At 54.9% G+C, this 17,958-nt stretch overlaps 4 non-coding genes and 1 pseudogene across 4 annotated transcripts; all 5 read left to right on the top strand.

The window, feature by feature from the left end:
* Window positions 1-12,958: 12,958 nt before the first annotated feature.
* On the top strand, window positions 12,959-13,077 carry LOC142926410 (5S ribosomal RNA). The gene has a single exon (XR_012943335.1). It is a non-coding gene; the product is annotated as a 5S ribosomal RNA (ribosomal RNA).
* A 432-nt stretch (window positions 13,078-13,509) lies between these two features.
* On the top strand, window positions 13,510-13,628 carry LOC142926255 (5S ribosomal RNA). The gene has a single exon (XR_012943180.1). It is a non-coding gene; the product is annotated as a 5S ribosomal RNA (ribosomal RNA).
* Window positions 13,629-13,881: 253 nt separating this feature from the next.
* Window positions 13,882-14,000, top strand: LOC142927125 (5S ribosomal RNA). Its single transcript, XR_012944050.1, has one exon. It is a non-coding gene; the product is annotated as a 5S ribosomal RNA (ribosomal RNA).
* A 186-nt stretch (window positions 14,001-14,186) lies between these two features.
* LOC142928432 (5S ribosomal RNA) lies at window positions 14,187-14,305 on the top strand (annotated as a pseudogene).
* A 252-nt stretch (window positions 14,306-14,557) lies between these two features.
* On the top strand, window positions 14,558-14,676 carry LOC142925974 (5S ribosomal RNA). The gene has a single exon (XR_012942898.1). It is a non-coding gene; the product is annotated as a 5S ribosomal RNA (ribosomal RNA).
* Window positions 14,677-17,958: the final 3,282 nt, after the last annotated feature.

The raw sequence follows: 17,958 nt of genomic DNA, 5'->3' as shown, positions 1-17,958 counted from the left end.
ACCCCTACATCATCCACGCTCACTCCTGCAACATCCACGCTCACCCCTGCAACATCAACGCTCACCTCGCCAACATCCACACTCACCCGAACACCATCCACGCCCACCCCAACACCATCCACGCCCACCCCAACCCCATTCACTCTCACCCCTACAACATCCACGCTCACTCCTACACAATCCATGCTCACCTTTACAACCTCCACGCTCACCCCCTACACCATCTACGCTCACTCCTACATCATCCATGCTCACCTTTACACCATCCACGCTCACCCCTACATCATCCACGCTCACCCCTACCACATCCACGCTCACCCCCACCACATCCACTTTCACCCCTACACCATCCACGCTCACCACTACACCATCCATGCTTTCCCCTATACCATCCACACTCACCTCTACACCGTGCATGCTCACTCATACAACATCCACTCTCACCGCTACACCATCCACGCTCGCCTTTACAACATCCACTCTCACCCCTACACCATCCACGCTCACCCCTACAACATTCACGCTCACTCCTGCAACATCCACGCTCACCCCTGCAACATCAACGCTCACCCCGCCAACATCCACACTCACCCCAACACCATCCACGCCCACCCCAACCCCATTCACTCTCACCCCTACAACATCCACGCTCACTCCTACACCATCCATGCTCACCTTTACAACCTCCACGCTCACCCCCTACACCATCTACGCTCACGCCTACATCATCCATGCTCACCTTTACAACGTCCATGCTCACCCCTACACCATCCACGCTCACCCCTACACCATCCACGTTTTCTCCTACAACACTCACGCTCACTCCTGCAACATCCACGCTCACCCCTACACCATCCACGCTCACCCCTACAATAGTCACGCTCACCCCTACAATAGTCACGCTCACCTCTACACCATCCACGCTCACCCCTACAACATCCACGCTCACTCCTGCAACATCCACGCTCACCCCTACACTATCCACGCTCACCTCTCCAACATCCATACTCACCCCGACACCATCCACTCTCACCCCGACACCATCCACTCTCACCCCAACACCATCCACTCTCACCCCAACACCTTCCAGGCCACACCCAACCCCATCCACTCTCACCCCTACAACATCCACGCTCACTCCTACACCATCCACGCTCACCTTTACAACCTCCACGCTCACCTTTACAACCTCCACGCTCACCCCCTACACCATCTACGCTCACTCCTGCAACATCCACTCTCACCCCTACAACATCCACGCTCACCCCTACACCATCCACGCTCACCCCTGCACCATCCACGCTCACTCCTACACCATCCACGCTCACACCTTCACCATCCAAGCTCACCCCTGCACCATCCACGCTCACCCCTACAATAGCCACACTCACCCCTACACCATCCACGCTCACCTCTACAACATCCACACTCACCCCTACACCATCCACCCTCACCCCGACAACATCAACGCTCACCCCTACACCATCCACGCTCACCTCTCCAACATCCATACTCACCCCGACACCATCCACTCTCACCGCTACACCATCCACTCTCACCCCCCACACCATCCAAGCCCACCCCAACCCCATCCACTCTCACCCCTACAACATCCACGCTCACTCCTACACCATCCACGCTCACCTTTACAACCTCCACGCTCACCTTTACAACCTCCACGCTCACCCCCTACACCATCTACGCTCACTCCTGCAACATCCACTCTCACCCCTACAACATCCACGCTCACTCCTACACCAGCCACACTCACACCTTCACCAGCCACGCTCACACCTTCACCATCCAAGCTCACCCCTACACCATGCACGCTCACCTCTACAACATCCACACTCACCCCTACACCATCCACCCTCACCCCGACAACATCCACGCTCACCCCTACAACATCCACCCTCACCCCAACACCATCCACGCTCACCGCTACAACATCCACCCTCACTCCTACACCATCTACGCTCACTTCTACAACATCCACGCTCACCCCTACACCATCCACCCTCACGCCTACAACATCCATGCTCACCCCTACAACATCCACGTTCACCCCTACAACGTCCACGCTCACCTCTACACTGTCCACGCTCACCTTTACAATGTCCACGCTCACTCCTACACCATCCACGCTCACACCTACACCATCCACGCTCACCCCTACACCATCCATGCTCACTCCTACACCATCCACGCTCACCCCTACACTGTCCACGCTCACCCCTACCACATCCACGCTCACCCCCACCACATCCACTCTCACCCCTATACCATCCACGCTCACCACTACACCATCCATGCTTTCCCCTATACCATCCACACTCACCTCTACACCGTCCATGCTCACTCATACAACATCCATTCTCACCCCAACACCATCCATGCTCACCTTTACAACATCCACTCTCACCCCTACACCATCCACGCTCACCCCTACAACATTCACGCTCACTCCTGCAACATCCACGCGCACCCCTGCAACATCAACGCTCACCTCGCCACCATCTACACTCACCCCAATACCATCTACGCCCACCCCAACCCCATTCACTCTCACCCCTACAACATCCACGCTCACTCCTACACCATCCATGCTCACCTTTACAACCTCCACGCTCACCCCCTACACCATCTACGCTCACTCCTACATCATCCACGGTCACTCCTCCAACATCCACGCTCACCCTTACACCATCCACACTCACCCCTTCAACATCCACGCTCTCTCATACAAAATCCACGCTCACTCCTGCAACATCCACGCTCACCCCTACCACATCCACGCTCACCCCCACCACATCCACTCTCACCCCTACACCATCCACGCTCACCACTACACCATCCATGCTTTCCCCTATACCATCCACACTCACCTCTACACCGTGCATGCTCACTCATACAACATCCACTCTCACCGCTACACCATCCACTCTCACCTTTACAACATCCACTCTCAACATCAACGCTCACCTCGCGAACATCCACACTCACCCCAACACCATCCACGCCCACCCCAACACCATCCACGCCCACCCCAACCCCATTCACTCTCACCCCTACAACATCCACGCTCACTCCTACACCATCCATGCTCACCTTTACAACCTCCACGCTCACCCCCTACACCATCTACGCTCACTCCTACATCATCCATGCTCACCTTTACAACGTTCATGCTCACCCCTACATCATCCACGCTCACCCCTACACCATCCACGTTTTCTCCTACACCACTCACGCTCACTCCTGCAACATCCACGCTCACCGCTACACCATCCACATTCACCCCTTCAACATCCACGCTCTCTCATACAAAATCCACGCTCACTCCTGCAACATCCACGCTCACCCCTACACCATCCACGCTCACCCCCATAATAGTCACGCTCACCCCTACACCATTCACGCTCACCTCTACAACATCCACGCTCACCCCTACACCATCCACGCTCACCACTACACCATCCACGCTTTCCCCTATACCATCCACACATCTACACCGTCCATGCTCACTCATACAACATCCACTCTCACCCCCACACCATCCAGGCTCACCTTTACAACATCCACTCTCACCCCTACATCATCCACGCTCACCCCTACAACATCCACGCTCACTCCTGCAACATCCACGCTCACCCCTACACCATCCACGCTCACCTCTGCAACATCCAGTCTCACCCCGACACCATCCACTCTCACCCCAACACCATCCACTCTCACCCCAACACCATCCACTCTCACCCCAACACCATCCACGCCACACCCAACCCCATCCACTCTCACCCCTACAACATCCACGCTCACTCCTACACCATCCACGCTCACCTTTACAACCTCCACGCTCACCTTTACAACCTCCACGCTCACCCCTGCAACATCTACGCTCACCTCGCCAACATCCACACTCACTCCTACAACATCCACGCTCACCTCTACACCATCCACGCTCACCCCTACACCATTCACTCTCACCCCTACAACATCCACGCTCACTCCTACACCATCCATGCTCACCTTTACAACCTCCACGCTCACCCCCTACACCATCTACGCTCACTCCTACATCATCCATGCTCACCTTTACAACGTTCATGCTCACCCCTACATCATCCACGCTCACCCCTACACCATCCACGTTTTCTCCTACACCACTCACGCTCACTCCTGCAACATCCACGCTCACCCCTACACCATCCACATTCACCCCTTCAACATCCACGCTCTCTCATACAAAATCCACGCTCACTCCTGCAACATCCACGCTCACCCCTACACCATCCACGCTCACCGCCACAATAGTCACGCTCACCCCTACACCATTCACGCTCACCTCTACAACATCCACGCTCAACCCTACACCATCCACGCTCACCACTACACCATCCACGCTTTCCCCTATACCATCCACACATCTACACCGTCCATGCTCACTCATACAACATCCACTCTCACCCCCACACCATCCAGGCTCACCTTTACAACATCCACTCTCACCCCTACACCATCCACGCTCACCCCTACAACATCCACGCTCACTCCTGCAACATCCACGCTCACCCCTACACCATCCACGCTCACCTCTGCAACATCCAGTCTCACCCCGACACCATCCACTCTCACCCCAACACCATCCACTCTCACCCCAACACCATCCACTCTCACCCCAACACCATCCACGCCACACCCAACCCCATCCACTCTCACCCCTACAACATCCACGCTCACTCCTACACCATCCACGCTCACCTTTACAACCTCCACGCTCACCTTTACAACCTCCACGCTCACCCCCTACACCATCTACGCTCACTCCTGCAACATCCACTCTCACCCCTACAACATCCACGCTCACCTCTACACCATCCACGCTCACCCCTACACCATCCACGCTCACTCCTACACCATCCACGCTCACACCTTCACCATCCAAGCTCACCCCTACACCATCCACGCTCACCGCGACACCATCCACTCTCACCCCCCACACCATCCACGCCCACCCCAACCCCATCCACTCTCACCCCTACAACATCCACGCTCACCCCTACAACATCCACGCTCACTCCTGCAACATCCACGCTCACCCCTGCAACATCAACGCTCACCTCGCCAACATCCACACTCACCCCAACACCATCCACGCCCACCCCAACACCATCCACGCCCACCCCAACCCCATTCACTCTCACCCCTACAACATCCACGCTCACTCCTACACCATCCATGCTCACCTTTACAACCTCCACGCTCACCCCCTACACCATCTACGCTCACTCCTACATCATCCATGCTCACCTTTACAACGTTCATGCTCACCCCTACATCATCCACGCTCACCCCTACACCATCCACGTTTTCTCCTACACCACTCACGCTCACTCCTGCAACATCCACGCTCACCCCTACACCATCCACATTCACCCCTTCAACATCCACGCTCTCTCATACAAAATCCACGCTCACTCCTGCAACATCCACGCTCACCCCTACACCATCCACGCTCACCCCCATAATAGTCACGCTCACCCCTACACCATTCACGCTCACCTCTACAACATCCACGCTCACCCCTACACCATCCACGCTCACCACTACACCATCCACGCTTTCCCCTATACCATCCACACATCTACACCGTCCATGCTCACTCATACAACATCCACTCTCACCCCCACACCATCCAGGCTCACCTTTACAACATCCACTCTCACCCCTACACCATCCACGCTCACCCCTACAACATCCACGCTCACTCCTGCAACATCCACGCTCACCCCTACACCATCCACGCTCACCTCTGCAACATCCAGTCTCACCCCGACACCATCCACTCTCACCCCAACACCATCCACTCTCACCCCAACACCATCCACTCTCACCCCAACACCATCCACGCCACACCCAACCCCATCCACTCTCACCTCTACACCATCCACGCTCACCCCTACACCATCCACGCTCACTCCTACACCATCCACGCTCACACCTTCACCATCCAAGCTCACCCCTACACCATCCACGCTCACCGCGACACCATCCACTCTCACCCCCCACACCATCCACGCCCACCCCAACCCCATCCACTCTCACCCCTACAACATCCACGCTCACTCCTACACCATCCACGCTCACCTTTACAACCTCCACGCTCACCTTTACAACCTCCACGCTCACCCCCTACACCATCTATGCTCACTCCTGCAACATCCACTCTCACCCCTACAACATCCACGCTCACTCCTACACCAGCCACACTCACACCTTCACCATCCAAGCTCACCCCTACACCATGCACGCTCACCCCTACACCATCCACGCTCACCCCTACACCATCCACGCTCACTCCTACACCAGCCACGCTCACACCTTCACCATCCAAGCTCACCCCTACACCATGCACGCTCACCTCTACAACATCCACACTCACCCTTACACCATCCACCCTCACCCCGACAACATCCACGCTCACCCCTACAACATCCACCCTCACCCCAACACCATCCACGCTCACCGCTACAACATCCACCCTCACTCCTACACCATCTACGCTCACTTCTACAACATCCACGCTCACCCCTACACCATCCACCCTCACGCCTACAACATCCACGCTCACCCCTACAACATCCACGTTCACCCCTACAACGTCCACGCTCACCGCTACACTGTCCACGCTCACCTTTACAATGTCCACGCTCACTCCTACACCATCCACGCTCACACCTACACCATCCACGCTCACCCCTACACCAACCACGCTCACTCCTACACCATCCACGCTCACCCCTACACTGTCCACGCTCACCCCTACCACATCCACGCTCACCCCCACCACATCCACTCTCACCCCTACACCATCCACGATCACCACTACACCATCCATGCTTTCCCCTATACCATCCACACTCACCTCTACACCGTCCATGCTCACTCATACAACATCCACTCTCACCCCAACACCATCCACGCTCACCTTTACAATATCCACTCTCACCCCTACACCATCCACGCTCACCCCTACAACATTCACGCTCACTCCTGCAACATCCACGCGCACCCCTGCAACATCAACGCTCACCTCGCCAACATCTACACTCACACCAACACCATCCACGCCCACCCCAACCCCATTCACTCTCACCCCTACAACATCCACGCTCACTCCTACACCATCCATGCTCACCTTTACAACCTCCACGCTCACCCCCTACACCATCTACGCTCACTCCTACACCATCCATGCTCACCTTTACAACCCTCATGCTCACCCCCTACACCATCTACGCTCACTCCCACATCATCCACGCTCACTCCTCCAACATCCACGCTCACCCTTACACTATTCACACTCACCCCTTCAACATCCACGCTCTCTCATACAAAATCCACGCTCACTCCTGCAACATCCATGCTCACCCCTACCACATCCACGCTCACCCCCACCACATCCACTCTCACCCCTACACCATCCACGCTCACCACTACACCATCCATGCTTTCCCCTATACCATCCACACTCACCTCTACACCGTGCATGCTCACTCATACAACATCCACTCTCACCGCTACACCATCCACGCTCACCTTTACAACATCCACTCTCACCCCTACACCATCCACGCTCACCCCTACAACATCCACGCTCACTCCTGCAACATCCACGCTCACCCCTGCAACATCAACGCTCACCTCGCCAACATCCACACTCACCCCAACACCATCCACGCCCACCCCAACACCATCCACGCCCACCCCAACCCCATTCACTCTCACCCCTACACAATCCACGCTCACTCCTACACCATCCATGCTCACCTTTACAACCTCCACGCTCACCCCCTACACCATCTACGCTTACTCCTACATCATCCATGCTCACCTTTACAACGTCCATGCTCACCCCTACATCATCCATGCTCACCCCTACACCATCCACGTTTTCTCCTACAACACTCACGCTCACTCCTGCAACATCCACGCTCACCCCTACACCATCCACACTCACCCCTTCAACATCCACGCTCTCTCATACAAAATCCACGCTCACTCCTGCAACATCCACGCTCACCCCTACACCATCCATGCTCACCCCTACAATAGTCACGCTCACCCCTACACCATTCACGCTCACCTCTACAACATCCACGCTCACCCCTACACCATCCACGCTCACCACTACACCATCCACGCTTTCCCCTATACCATCCACACATCTACACCGTCCATGCTCACTCATACAACATCCACTCTCACCCCCACACCATCCACGCTCACCTTTACAACATCCACTCTCACCCCTACACCATCCACGCTCACCCCTACAACATCCACGCTCACTCCTGCAACATCCACGCTCACCCCTACACCATCCACGCTCACCTCTCCAACATCCACTCTCACCCCGACACCATCCACTCTCACCCCAACACCATCCACTCTCACCCCAACACAATCCACTCTCACCCCAACACCATCCACGCCCCACCCAACCCCATCCACTCTCACCCCTACAACATCCACGCTCACTCCTACACCATCCACGCTCACCTTTACAACCTCCACGCTCACCTTTACAACCTCCACGCTCACCCCCTACACCATCTACGCTCACTCCTGCAACATCCACTCTCACCCCTAGAACATCCACGCTCACCCCTATACCATCGACGCTCACCCCTACACCATCCACGCTCACTCCTACACAATGCACGCTCACCTCTACAACATCCACACTCACCCCTACACGATCCACCCTCACCCCGACAACATCCACGCTCACCCCTACAACATCCACCCTCACCCCAACACCATCCACGCTCACCGCTACAACATCCACCCTCACTCCTACACCATCTACGCTCACTTCTACAACATCCACGCTCACCCCTACACCATCCACCCTCACCCCTACAACATCCACGCTCACCCCTACAACATCCACGTTCACCTCTACAACGTCCACGCTCACCGCTACACTGTCCACGCTCACCTTTACAATGTCCACGCTCACTACTACACCATCCACGCTCACACCTACACCATCCACGCTCACCCCTATACCATCCACGCTCACCCCTACACCATCCACGCTCACCACTACACCATCCATGCTTTCCCCTATACTATCCACACTCACCTCTACACCGTCCATGCTCACTCATACAACATCCACTCTCACCCCAACACCATCCACGCTCACCATTACAACATCCACTCTCACCCCTACACCATCCACGCTCACCCCTACAACATCCACGCTCACTCCTGCAACATCCACGCTCACCCCTGCAACATCAACGCTCACCTCGCCAACATCCACACTCACCCCAACACCATCCACGCCCACCCCAACACCATCCACGCCCACCCCAACCCCATTCACTCTCACCCCTACAACATCCACGCTCACTCCTACACCATCCATGCTCACCATTACAACCTCCACGCTCACCCCCTACACCATCTACGCTCACTCCTACATCATCCATGCTCACCTTTACAACGTCCATGCTCACCCCTACATCATCCACGCTCACCCCTACAACATCCACGCTCACTCCTGCAACATCCACGCGCACCCCTGCAACATCCACGCTCACCTCGCCAACATCTACACTCACCCCAACACCATCCACGCCCACCCCAACCCCATTCACTCTCACCCCTACAACATCCACGCTCACTCCTACACCATCCATGCTCACCTTTACAACCTCCACGCTCACCCCCTACACCATCTACGCTCACTCCTACACCATCCATGCTCACCTTTACAACCTCCACGCTCACCCCCTACACCATCTACGCTCACTCCTACATCATCCACGCTCACTCCTCCAACATCCACGCTCACCCCTACACCATCCACACTCACCCCTTCAACATCCACGCTCTCTCATACAAAATCCACCTCACTCCTGCAACATCCACGCTCACCCCTACAATAGCCACGCTCACCCCTACACCATCCACGCTCACCTCTACAACATCCACGCTCACCCCTACACCATCCACGCTCACCACTACACCATCCACGCTTTCCCCTATACCATCCACACTCACATCTACACTGTCCATGCTCACTCATACAACATCCACTCTCACCCCTACACCATCCACACTCACCCCTTCAACATCCACGCTCTCTCATGCAATATCCACGCTCACTCCTGCAACATCCACGCTCACCCCTACAATAGCCACGCTCACCCCTACACCATCCACGCTCACCTCTACAACATCCACGCTCACCCCTACACCATCCACGCTCACCACTACACCATCCACGCTTTCCCCTATACCATCCACACTCACATCTACACCGTCCATGCTCACTCATACAACATCCACTCTCACCCCTACACCATCCACGCTCACCTTTACAACATCCACTCTCACCCCTACACCATCGAAGCTCACCCCTACAACATCCACGCTCACTCCTGCAACATCCACGCTCACCCCTACACCATCCACGCTCACCTCTCCAACATCCATACTCACCCCGACACCATCCACTCTCACCCCGACACCATCCACTCTCACCCCAACACTATCCACGCCACACCCAACCCCATCCACTCTCACCCCTACAACACCCACGCTCACTCTTACACCATCCACGCTCACCTTTACAACCTCCACGCTCACCCCCTACACCATCTACGCTCACTCTTGCAACATCCACTCTCACCCCTACAACATCCACGCTCACCCCTATACCATCCACGCTCACCCCTACACCATCCACGCTCACTCCTACACCAGCCACGCTCACCTCTCCAACATCCACACTCACCCCAACACCATCCACGCCCACCCCAACCCCATTCACTCTCACCCCTACAACATCCACGCTCACTCCTACACCATCCATGCTCACCTTTACAACCCCCACGCTCACCCCCTACACCATCCACGCTCACCCCTACAATAGCCACGCTCACCCTTACACCATCCACGCTCACCTCTACAACATCCACGCTCACCCCTACACCATCCACGCTCACCACTACGCCATCCACGCTCACCACTACACCATCCACGCTCACCCCTACACCATCCACGCTCACCAATACACCATCCACGCTCACCCCTACAATAGCCACGCTCACCCTTACACCATCCACGCTCACCTCTACAACATCCACGCTCACCCCTACACCATCCACGCTCACCACTACGCCATCCACGCTCACCACTACACCATCCACGTTTACGCCTACAACACCCACGCTCACTCCGGCAACATCCACGCTCACCCCTACACCATCCACACTCACCCCTACAACATCCACGCTCACCCCTACAATAGCCACGCTCACCCTTACACCATCCACGCTCACCTCTACAACATCCACGCTCACCCCTACACCATCCACGCTCACCACTACGCCATCCACGCTTTCCCCTATACCATCCACACTCACATCTACAATGTCCATGCTCACTCATATAACATCCACTCTCACCCCTACACCATCCACGCTCACCCCTACAACATCCACGCTCACTCCTGCAACATTCACGCTCACTCCTACACCATCTACGCTCACCTCTCCAACATCCATACTCACCCCGACACCATCCACTCTCACCGCGACACCATCCACTCTCACCCCTACAACATCCACGCTCACTCCTACACCATCCACGCTCACCTTTACAACCTCCACGCTCACCTTTACAACCTCCACGCTCACCCCCTACACCATCTACGCTCACTCCTGCAACATCCACTCTCACCCCTACAACATCCACGCTCACCCCTACACCAGCCACGCTCACCCCTACACCATCCACGCTCACTCGTACACCAGCCACGATCACCTCTCCAACATCCATACTCACCCCGACACCATCCACTCTCACCGCGACACCATCCACTCTCACCCCCCACTCCATCCACGCCCCCTACTTGGGTGTCTGTATATACATCTGGGGTTATGTGTTTCCTCTCTCTCGTAAATTTAGCTCTTCTGTACCTGATGATGGCTGCTTGTGTTGCAACCGAAACGTCGTACGCTATTGTTATTTTATTATTTTTTATTTATACGTGACTTTACCGAAAAAAACAAAGAGTAATTCTTGCAGTCACGAAAGCTTCGAATCAAGTCTGAACCACCTCTAAGGGAGGTATTAGGTCTGTGTCTTTGTGTTGTCTCTGCTTGTGCATCTGCCTTTGTGTCTTGGCTTGGATTTGTGTCTCTGTGCTGTCTCTGCCTGTGTGTGGGCCTTGGTGTTTCCAAGTGTGTGCTGCCGTGCCCCCTTTGTTCCATGCATACCTCATGCTAATTTGTCCCATTGTCTCTCAGCCTCACCTTCTCTGCCTATTTAAGGCGACTTCACTGTGTGCGTGTCTGTGCTGGTTCACTCTACTTGGATGTCTATGTGTGTGTGTGCGCAGTCTGTATTTTAAATTTCATACTTAACTTGCAATTTAACAATCTTTGAAATAGCGTAATCAACCAGACTATGCGTTAATTGTGTTTTGACCGACCGTCTGTGTTGCTTTATATGGTTTCCAAATTATGCTAAACCCTGATTGTTTGGTATGCTTCTCTCTCTGTTGTACCCTGTTGTATCTGTATTAGTTCCCCCCTACTTGGGTGTCTGTATATACATCTGGGGTTATGTGTTTCCTCTCTCTCGTAAATTTAGCTCTTCTGTACCTGATGATGGCTGCTTGTGTTGCAACCGAAACGTCGTATGCTATTGTTATTTTATTATTTTTTATTTATACGTGACTTTACCGAAAAAAACAAAGAGTAATTCTTGCAGTCACGAAAGCTTCGAATCAAGTCATCCAGACTGTTTGATGCCACTCTTTTGGGGATCAACCAGGAGCACAGAATAAAGGTTTTATGAGCGATGACCTCCAAAAGTATAGTTGAATGTTGATTGTTTTATACATCTGAATGTGCGACAGGTCTTTGCAAGCATGGCCTACGACCATATCACCCTGAATGCGCCCGATCTCGTCTGATCTCGGAAACTAAGCAGGGTCGAGTCTGGTTAGTACTTGGATGGGAGACTGCCTGGGAATACCAGGTGTTGTAGGCTCTTGTTTACTTGGATCTGGATGGCTCGCTTTTTACACTTCGACTCATCCAGTGAGTGCCCCTGCCAATTTCACGTCGATATGGTGTACTGCATTGGGATCAATATTTTCTTGTAAAATAATGTTTGATGCCACTCTTTCGGGGCTCAACCAGGAGCTCAGAAACAGGTCCCTGCAGGGTGGGCTGGTAGGACAAGTCTCTGCGCTGTCTATTACTGATTTTATACACCCAACAGCACGAGATTTCACTTCGTTAAAGTATTGAAAGGGGACGGACGGACGTACGGACACATTAATCTATTGCAGGCTGGTACACTCAGTTTACAACTTCGTTCCTACCAGTATAAAGATTTTTTGAGCGATGACCTCCAGAAGTTATGTTGAATGTTGATTGTTTTATACATCTGAATGTGCGACAGGTCTTTCCAAGCATGGCCTACAACCATATCACCCTGAATGCGCCCGATCTCGTCTGATCTCGGAAGCTAAGCACGGTCGAGTCTGGTTAGTACTTGGATGGGAGACTGCCTGGGAATACCAGGTGTTGTAGGCTTTTGTATATTTGGATCTGGATGGGTCGCTTTTTACACTTCCACTCATCCAGTGAGTGCATCTGCCAATTTCACGTCGATATGGTGTACTGCATTGGGATCAATATTTTCTCGTAAAATACTGTTTGATGCCACTCTTTCGGGGCTAAACCAGGAGCTCAGAATAAACGTTTTCATGAGCGATGACCTCCAGTAGTATAGTTGAATGTTGATTGTTTTATACATATGAGTGTTGGACAGGTCTCTGCAAGCACGGCCTACGTCCATATCACCCTGAATGCGCCCGAACTCATCTGATCTCGGAAGCTAAGCAGGGTCGAGCCTGGTTAGTACTTGGATGCGAGACTGCCTGGGAATACCTGGTGTTGTAGGCTTTTGCATTGTTATATCTGGATGGGTCGCTTTTTACACTTCGACTCATCCAGACTGTTTGATGCCACTTATTCGGGGCTCAACCAGGAGCTCAGAATATACGTATTCATGAGCGATGATTTCCAGAAATATAGTTGAACTTTAATTGTTTTATACATCTGAATGTGTGACAGGTGTGTGCAAGCATGGCCTACGACCATATCACCCTGAATGCGCCCAATCTCGTCTGATCTCGGAAGCTAAGCAGGGTTGAGCATGGTGAGTACTTGGATGGCAGACTGCCTAGGAACACCAGGTGTTGTAGGATTTTGTATTTTTGGATCTGGATGGGTCGCTTTTTACACTTCGACTCATCCAGTGAGTGCACGTGCCAATTTCACGTCGATATGGTGTACTGCATTGGGATCAATATTTTATCGTAAAATAATGTTTGATGCCACTCTTTCGGGGCTCAACCAGGAGCTCAGAATAAAGGTTTTATGAGCGATGACCTCCAGAAGTATAGTTGAATGTTGATTGTTTTATACATCTGAATGTGCGACAGGTCTTTCCAAGCATGGCCTACGACCATATCACCCTGAATGCGCCCGATCTCGTCTGATCTCGGAAGCTAAGCAGAGTCGAGCCTGGTTAGTACTTGGATGGGAGACTGCCTGGGAATACCAGGTATTGTAGGCTTTTGCATTGTTGTATCTGGATGGGTCGCTTTTTACACTTCGTCTCATCCAGTGAGTGCACCTGCCAATTTCACGTCGATATGGTGTACTGCATTGGGATCAATATTTTATTGTAAAATACTGTTTGATGCCACTCATTCGGGGCTAAACCAGGAGCTCAGAATAAACGTTTTCATGAGCGATGACGCCGACGTGTTCAGTGAGCACGATTCGGATGTGGGCCGGACTGACCTTGTTAAGCACCAAATTGACACCGGTGCCGCCCGACCAATTAAACTCCCCGCATACCGAGTGGGCGCGCCTGAACGGGCCCAGATTAAAGAGGCCATCGTGGAAATGCTCCGAGATAACATAATCCTACCCTCAGCGAGCCCCTGGTCTGCCCCGGTGGTACTGGTGATGAAAAAGGATGGGTCGACCCGATTTTGTGTTGATTACCGAAAGTTGAACGCAGTCACCCTCGGCGATGCCTTCCCCATCCCCCGCATCGATGACACCTTTGACAGCCTCGCGGTGGCGTGGTATTTTTCCACCCTCGATCTAGCATCCGGGTACTGGCAGGTGGATATGGCGGAGGAGGATCGGCCAAAGACTGCATTTACCAAACCGATGGGACTGTTTGAGTTTCGGATACTCCCGTTCGGACTCACTAATGTGCCTGCGACGTTCCAGTGGTTGATGGAGCTGGTGATGCGGGGCTTGCAGTGGGAACAGTGCCTAATTTACCTGGTTGACGTGATAGTGTTCAGTATATCTCTGTCTGAGGACTGGTCCAGGTTATGAGAGGTGTTCCAGTGACTGCGAGCAGCCCATCTCAAACTCAAGCCACGTAAGTGTTATGTTGCGCAGCACGAGGTGGGGTACCTTGGACACCGAATCAGCGAGGCAGGGTTGCGCACCGATCCGGAGAAGGTACGCGCCATAGTGGAATGGCCATGGCCAAGGAACCTGACGGAGATCAGGTCATTCTTGGGGCACGCCACCTATTATCGTCGATTTGTAAAGGGATTCAGCGAGATTGCACGCCCCCTCACCCAACTCACTTCCCCTAAGAACCCTTATCAGTGGACGGAGGCCGCCTGACGGCCTTCACCACCCTCAAAGACCACCTCACCCATACCCCCACCCTGGCTTTCCCGGATTTTTCCACTGATTTGATTTTGGACACCGACGCCTGCAGCTATGAGCTGGGCACGGTGTTGTCACAGGTGCAGGATGGGATGGAACGGGCCATCGCATACGCCAGCTGGACCCTGAGCAGGGCCGAGCTGAACTATTGCGTGACCCGTCAGGAACTGTACGCCGTGATCTTCACATGTAAACAGTTCTGGCCGTATTTGTATGGCAGAAAATGTCGGGTGCGGAGTGACCATTATGCTCTGCAGCTCCATCTCACATTCAAGAAATCGCAGGGGCAGATGGCCCGATGGCTGGCGCAGCTGCAGGAATACAACCTGCAGATCGAGTACCGGGCTGGGCGGATGCACGAAAATGTGGACACCTTGTCGAGGCAGCCCATGGTGTGCGCCGAGACGAGGGCAGAGGAGGCCTGCCCATGCTTCATGGGGGACGCTGCCAACAGGCAACGCCCCCCCGGGAGCGCACTGAGACTAACCCCCCTCTCGCGAGAGAGAGTGCAGTATGCGCCGCGGAGACCCCTACAGAAGGAGCCGACGGACTGCCCCACCCTGACCGGGCGGATCCAAGAGGACGTCGGCTGCGCCTTCCCGGGCCTGGACGACGAGCAGTTGAGACAGACCCAGCAACGGGACCCGGATCTGGCGGCAGTGGAAGTGGCCCTGCGGGAGAAGAAGAGCACCCTACCAGGACCCTGGAGTGGTTTGTATGCCCGGTTGTGTGTGCAGAACGGGGTGGTAAGAGGGTGCATCTGTGTTCCCTCCCAGGTGCGACCCCAGCTGCTATGGCTGGTGCACGACCACCTGCTCGGGGGCCATGATGGGGAACGGCGCACTCGGGAGACCCTGCGTCGCCAATATCTCTGGCCCAAATTGGTGCAAGACGTGGCCGCCTGGGTACAGGACTACCGCGCGTGTCAGCAATGCGGGCCGAAACCGGCACAATATCAGGTACCCCTGAGGCCGTTCCGCGTCAGTCGGACAAACCAGCTGGTTGGGATCGACCTACAGGGGCAATTTCCGCGATCCCACCGGTGGAGTATTTCGCACGCTATCCCGTGGCGGTGGCCATCCCCGATAAGACGGCTCTTGTGGTGGTCTGGGCATTCGTGGAGCACTACGTACTTAAGCACGGGATCTCCGAATGGGTCATTACCGAGCAAGGTAGTGAGTTCGAGGCAGAGCTGTTTCAGGCGCTGTGCCGCGAGTTCGGAATCCAGAAGGACCGAACCACGGCGTAGCACCCCCAGGTGAACGGTATGGTGGAGCGTATGAACCAGACCTTAGCTGGGAAGCTCAAATGCATGGTGGCCGCAACTCAGCAGGACTGGGACGAACACCTCCCCTATGCCCTGTTCTCCTACGCCACCACAGTACACACGTCTACGGGACAGACCCTGTTCCTAATGATGTGTGGCCGTGAGTCTCGTCTACCTGCAGATCTGCTGTTCGGCGTTCCCCCACTGCAACGGGATGAGGGGAGCCGCCCCGTGGAGCACCTGATGGAGACTCTGCGAGGGGCCCGGGGCGGGGCCTACCCACAAGGAGAGGCCGCGCATCGGCACCAAGAGCAGGGCGCCCGACCCCTTATGGAGCCCCCCTTCTACTCGGCGGGCTCTAAGGTGTGGCTATACACCCCTCGTGTCGGGGCTGGACAGCTGGGGAAACTGACCACCTACTGGCGCGGACCCTGGACCGTGGGGCGGCAGATCTCCCCCTGGACGGTGCTGATTCACAGCGGAGACAGGGGCCGAGAGATGGTGGTCAACGTCCGCCAATTAAAACCATGGAAGGCAGCCCCAGCGAGGGAGAACCCCGCAGTTTGGGTACCCCGAAATCCCGGGGTCCCAACACCCTCCATGCTCGGCCCCGAGGGGTCACGGCCCAGGCCAGGGGGGGCGGGGACGATGGCACCTAAACCCTGCTGCCTCTGAGTTTGTTCCCCAGCCCACAGGTGCCGAGGGACGAGAGGAGCCATTGGAATGGAGGAAGAGACCGCCGCTAAAAGCCCAAAAGACGGAGCCACCACCCCCGAGGCCAGCCACGAGGGCCGGGCGAGTCCCGCCGACCCCGCGGCGCTACCTCGTGGGGGCAACCCAGGCGAGATGCTCCAGTCAACCCAGGACGGAGACTGGCACCTCGGCGGG

This window comes from Petromyzon marinus, chromosome 23 (genome assembly GCF_048934315.1).
Source record: "Petromyzon marinus isolate PM22_M1 ecotype Great Lakes invasive population chromosome 23, UKy_Petmar_22M1.pri1.0, whole genome shotgun sequence".
NCBI lineage: Eukaryota > Metazoa > Chordata > Hyperoartia > Petromyzontiformes > Petromyzontidae > Petromyzon > Petromyzon marinus.
The sequence above is the reverse complement of the archived record's forward strand: the minus strand, read 5'-3'. Positions and strand labels throughout refer to the sequence as shown.